Source organism: Anoplopoma fimbria, chromosome 15 (genome assembly GCF_027596085.1).
Source record: "Anoplopoma fimbria isolate UVic2021 breed Golden Eagle Sablefish chromosome 15, Afim_UVic_2022, whole genome shotgun sequence".
NCBI classification, from domain to species: domain Eukaryota; kingdom Metazoa; phylum Chordata; class Actinopteri; order Perciformes; family Anoplopomatidae; genus Anoplopoma; species Anoplopoma fimbria.
Window position 1 is genome coordinate 21652182 of NC_072463.1, and position 6000 is coordinate 21658181.

The following is a 6000-nucleotide window of genomic DNA, read 5'->3' on the forward strand; positions in this document are numbered from 1 at the left end:
TAAACAATCCCAGTGTGTGTGTGTGAGATGCGAGCGAGACCCCAGCTCTAAAAGCTCCACATCCACTGCAGCTGTGGGCCGGCCGACAGCTGACGCCGGGCTGTGGGTCTTTGCTCTGTTTTCTGCTTCCCTCCCCACCAACCCGACCTCTTCTTCTTCTGTGTTTCCATGAAGCAGACCTGTAATTTTCACAGCTGTGTCTCTGGCATTGTGCCAGGGCGAGTCAGGGAAAAGAGAGACTGGAAGAGAGGGAAGGCGAGGGAGAAAGAGAGAGAGGGGCTGGCTAATGGCTTTTAGAGGAGCACAGGCTACAGCACAGCTTTGCAATCCTGAGACACTCAAGATTCAAACCACATAAATACTCAAACAACTAAACAAGATTGAGATCCAACTATGAAACTCATGAGCATTATAAAACATACGAGTACAAAGTTCTGTCAATTATATGGTAGCCGCAAAGGTTTACAACTTATGTCTTATTTTCACAGTTTTCCCCATCATATCTATTTGTTAGGACAACTTAGACTGTATTATTGCAAAGTTACTGCTGAAATCTGGGACCACTTTGCTACAACAAAGTCAGACAATCAGACAGGTGGTAATGAGGTCAACAGTTTAGTCGGATTATCTTAACTGTGTTGTTTAGAGGTCATTCCCAAAGAGAGTGCACCATAAATTACGGTAATAATCCCAAATTGCAGGAAACCTTTTTGCAAGCACAACTAAGTAAATACAGTGTGTCAAAGTTGAACCAGGAAGTCAGTCTGTAAAATGATGCATGTTTTTAACGGAAAGTTTTGTCATCATTTTATCTTACAAATAAGATTGACTAACCTGGGTGGTTAAATAGTTTGACTGTTGGCATTTCTTGATCTGCTGGAATTTATTTTTATTTTTTAAGCAATCTTCTTTTTTAGCAAAGTTGCCATATTCCCAGAAATCAAACAAAGTGTGAGTTACCTACAGGGAGCATTGGATGACTTTCCTGCAGGTCCAGAACTCTTAAAGCACCAAGGTCACTGATTTGGACTGAAATAAATTGTACAAACGAAAAAAGCCCAAGGTCTGGTTTCTATTGATGGTTTGGGTTCAGTTTGTTCTGAACATTAGAAAGAAGAAAAACATAACCATTTCCAATGTGTTCTAACACCAAAATACAAAAATAGACAAATAGATAGTAATGGATGATATTTCTATATTGAAGACACAACACTGACTCATACATGAAATACGGCAGGCTACTTCATGGTCAAGGAGCACTATGTTAAAATAATTGCCTCTTTTATGTCTCTGGCACTTCATTAAATAATTAGCAGGTTTATCTAATAGTGGTGCAACTCTACGGTTCCTTTTCTAAGGTTCGGTTATGCATCCCTACGTTTGGTCTCAGAACTGAAACCAACAGTACGAAGTAAAAAAATAAAAAAACAAGTACAATTAAGGAGAATATTAACTAAAGATAAAAACATTAAGATTAAAATAGTTTTTTAGCCCTTGGTAGTGCCTGTTGATCTCCCTTTAAAAAGCCATTGTCTGTAGCTGGAGAGGCTTTATTACAGTTTTGTGCTTGTATGTTAAATAATCCAAAATGAATGTTGGGCCCAGAAGTTTATTTTTGCCTTTAGGACTCCAGCAGGTTAATCCGGCTATGATCTTGGCAAATAATTTGGTGAGTGCAATGTTAATTCTTCCAACAGGAATGATGGCCATAATTAGAAAAGTAAAACCATAGTTGTAATTAACCATACAACTATAGTGGTGCCTCAAAGCCCCAGCAACCACATGGCCATGCAAATCTTACCCAAATGAAGTAACGTACTAGGACTTGCAGCTGAAGCTGCTGGAAAATGGAGGAAGTAAAGTATCAGCTACTGACAGAAAGAGGTTAAAAAGTTATTTTCTTTACAAATGAAGACCCAAGGTAGCTTGTACTGAATGGCATCAGAAAAAAAGAATCAGGCCCAATGAGCTGAGTTCCTGTTAGATAATATTTAACATCCTTCTGTGTCACAACAGTGTGACTATGACAAGCGTTTTGGAAAAAAGGGACGTGCCAGTGTACTTTTCCAACGCAACTTCATGAACAACAAAGACGTTCACACTGGGTGGGATGTTGTTTTCACTTCCTAAAATAGATGTTTATGCATTTGATAAGCAAGACGAACCTCTCAATAATATGAACAATAATAATACGCTTACAATGTGGATATATGCTTACACCCATTCTGTTAAATCGTTTCCTCTGCTATGTTCTTCTGAACACATGTGGCCTGTATCTGAGCATGTATTTGTCTCCCTTGGGACAGCAGAGACGACAGTGTGTTTGGGTGACACCAGGCATGTTCCCCTCCTCCACCTCCTCATATCTCTCTGTCTCTCCCTCCCTCTCTCTCTCTCCCTCTCTCTCTCTCTCTGGTCCACAACAGCACACTTCTTCAGAAATAATGGGATTATGTACAGGATTGATATCCAGCTTTATGGCTCACGTGTGGGCGCTGCACCTCTATTCAACATGCTGCTATGACAGGCCGCTCAAAGTAGGCTGCAGAGAACGGACTAGACACAGATCTATCACGACCTCCAGAACTGAAGCCCTATTGTTAGGCTTTTGTGTCCACAAGAGGCTTTACAAACACCATTATATCGAAGAACTCACTAGGCAACTTGTGTGTCATGCATTATAACCCTGACCCTCATGTCAGAGCATGTACCATTCACCCGTCTATTACAGCATGAGGGTTGTCAGCTTTCCACAAATAAGAATGTCTTATATCCAAACAGGGCGGCAGCTCACACAAATCTTTAATATGCTAATTTCCCTGATTAAACACTTAATCATTAATCTATAAAATATCTGAAAAAGTGGAAAAAATGATATTCCTAGAGCAGAAGACGTCAAATTGCTTGTTTTGTCCATCGAACAGTGACGGAAGAAGTACTAAGATCCTATACTTATGTAAAAACTACCACCACCACATTGTGAAAACACTCGATTACAAGTAAAAGGACAGAAGTATAACTGAAACTGGGCTCTTTGTGCATCTGCCAGCAGTATGGTTTATTTTCTGATAGGACAATCTGTCTTTTAAACATTATATCGAGTGTCTTAGACCAAAAGTCATGGTGAAGTTGGTTTCTATTAAAGAAACAAATGCCATTTTTCTTTTGGTGCGAGGAAAAAATTTGTTCAAGCAAAGCTTTAATCCGCAATTGGTTATGATGATATTTTATATATGCATGCAAATTCATCTTCTTTGAAAATGTTGTATTCAGTATGTCATGCTATGCTACAATTTGTCTCTGATTCGGGTTTCTGGACACACCATTGCAGTTAGTATGAGAAAGTTTGTCTTCTGTATAGAACCGTAGAGTGAAACACTGGTAAACGTTTCTGTATAAGGCAATATATTAAACAAACTGCCTCCTTATCTATGATCTCTTCTGACTCTAAATCTATCAGTAGCTGCAACATTCAATCAAGCGGACAATTTATGAACGTCATTGTGTTCAGCTGAATCTGTTGCTTCTCTGATTGAGGTAAAGGGGGGAGAAAAGGGGCCGGAGCACACTGATTGATTTACAGCTTGACACTTCAACAGTGCTGTAAATTCATCAGAGTAAGAATGGACAAAGACATAAAGACAAATATGGTCAACGTAGAACAGGTGTACAATTATAACTGAGGTAATATTCCAGAACTGACTGATTGTTTGAAATATATAAATGATGCTACTAACTAGCTGTATTCCACTCATGAAACCTGTATTCACGTTTTGTAGACTTAACACTTTGCAAAAGAAATAATAGCACTAAAAGCATTACAATCTACCACAAACTCTTCAGCAGAAACACACTTCAAGAAAGTAATGACAAGTCATCTACATACAGATAGGGAGTCCCTTTTAAGAAAACAGGAGCTACCACTGCGTCCCCTCGGACCACTTCCTCCTCTAAATAAACATTTCCCTTAAACATTGGAATGTATTTGAATGTGATCCATCTCTAAATAATTTCAATTTAGTGCTTCCCTTGATCCCATTCTCACAATCTGAGAGACAGACTGGTTCATTCTGACACTAGAAAACCACCAAACATTGTGTCCTGGTTGTTTTTTCCCCTGTGGCCATTGTGCATCTAACTCGTCGACAAATACTTTAGATAAGATAAGATAGAATTGTATTGATCTCAAGGGGAATTCCTTTGCAGCAATTACAATACATCCACACATAAGCACATACTGGAAACAAAAACGCACCATTAAATCCGTCATGAACTGCAGCAGCACACATATGACTTTCAAATATTCATTACACTTGATGGATGCAGTGGTTCGTACTTTTTGTACTTTCAGATAGATCCGTGTTGTGTTGTTCATAGTGTGTAGGGTGTGGCACTTGGATCCAGTATCCAACTAATCATTCAAATGACAGCTGTTCACCTGTTCTCGGTCTACTAAACAGTGCTTGCCTTTTGTCTTTGCCCATTTTGACTCTGGGTGTTTAAACGTCTGTTGGCACTATTAACGGCCATAAATCAATCAGTGTTCTCCAGTCTGCTCCCCCCACAAGTTTTATCTGCAAAATGTACTTAAAGTATCAAAGTACTCAGTATGGAAGCAGAATGGCCCATGACAGTTTTATATTATCATATGTTCTTATATTAAAGAACATTTTAATGTTGTATCTGATTGACAAGGATCTCTACTTGATATACTTTTGGGTTGTTAAGTGTACTGTAAAATACATGTAATGGACAATATTTCCCTCTGAGAAGCAGTGGAGTAGAAGTATTTAGTAGCATGAAATGGATGAAGTACCTCAAAGGTGTACTTAAGTGGAGTATTTGAGTAAATGTAGCCCAGTTAGGCCTACAGACCGAAAGCCAAAGATATTCCATTCACTATGATAGAAAAGCAGCAAATATCCACATTGTAAAACCCTGGAAGCAGTGAATGTTTGGATTCAGTTAATCTAATTGATTAATCCGCTCATCACGCAGCTCTAGATCCAAAGGAGATAAACTGTAAAAATACCACCAGGACCTTTTCACCTGTCTCTCACACGTTCTCCTGTGGTACCAGCAGGCTGAAAACACACCTTGGATCTCCATTAAAAACCACGTTAAATGTGACAGTAAACCCAGAGACACACGAACTATAACCGAGTGGAGCTTCAAAAACTTGCCTCAAACAGAAGCTGCTCGACTGACATTTTCTGCGACCCTGAGTCCCAAAACAGAGTCTCTACTCACCGACACGAGAAGTGTGAGGAAGAAGAAGAAGCACCAGAGATCCTCAAAAGTTTCCCCTTTCGGGTTTACAGACCACCACCAGAGAGGAAAGGATCTGTTAATCCGTCCGGAGAGCTGACACAGCCCGTCCTGCCTCGCACACTTTCAGTTTTGCACGCGTAGCGATAAGAGTTGGAAGGTTGTTGGATCTTACCCGCTTTGCAGGCTGGAGAAGAAAAAAATAAATATATATATATATCCCGATTGCAAGAAGGGGAGATCACTTCCACAGCGAGAGAGAGAGAGATGCGTCAGGTGTTCGCTTCCCGCAAGTGAAGGAGGAAAACAGTCATGTTGAGTTGGTGTTGGAGCCTTTCCTCTCCGAGCCGCGCAAAGACCTCCAGACGCTCCACTTTTAGAGCTCAATCCCCGGGGTTGAAGAAGACGAAGTGAGGGGTCTGCTAAGGATTTCAGCGTGCCTCCTGCAAACTACGGCTCACTTCAGCGTGTTTTTACATAACAGCATCATCCGCTTTTTTTTTTTTTTTTTTTTTTTTTTTTTTTTTTTTTTTTTTTTTTTTTTATGTTGACGCATCATGTAGCGAAAACATGGAGTTTCTTAAAGGGCCACGGACGCGCCTGTCCACATGTCACCGTCCTCCTCCTCCTCCTCCTCCTCCTCCTCCTCCTCCTCCTCCAGCAGTGGCTGACAGATGGCTTTCACCTAGTTAATGTCTTTAAGCCCTGTTCTTTTGACACTTGTGTTCCCCC

At 40.2% G+C, this 6000-nt stretch overlaps 1 protein-coding gene across 2 annotated transcripts in view; it reads right to left on the bottom strand.

The window, feature by feature from the left end:
* The window catches only part of bahd1 (bromo adjacent homology domain containing 1), a 29567-nt gene extending 23821 nt beyond the window's left edge, over window positions 1–5746 (bottom strand). The window contains exon 1 of one of the 2 annotated variants that reach the window (XM_054614469.1): window positions 5444–5746. The gene's annotated coding sequence lies outside the window, so the exon portion shown is untranslated. Of the gene's footprint in view, window positions 1–5250 lie in introns of both variants that reach the window. The other variant, XM_054614468.1, reaches the window with a different exon arrangement.
* Between the last annotated feature and the right edge of the window lie 254 nt (window positions 5747–6000).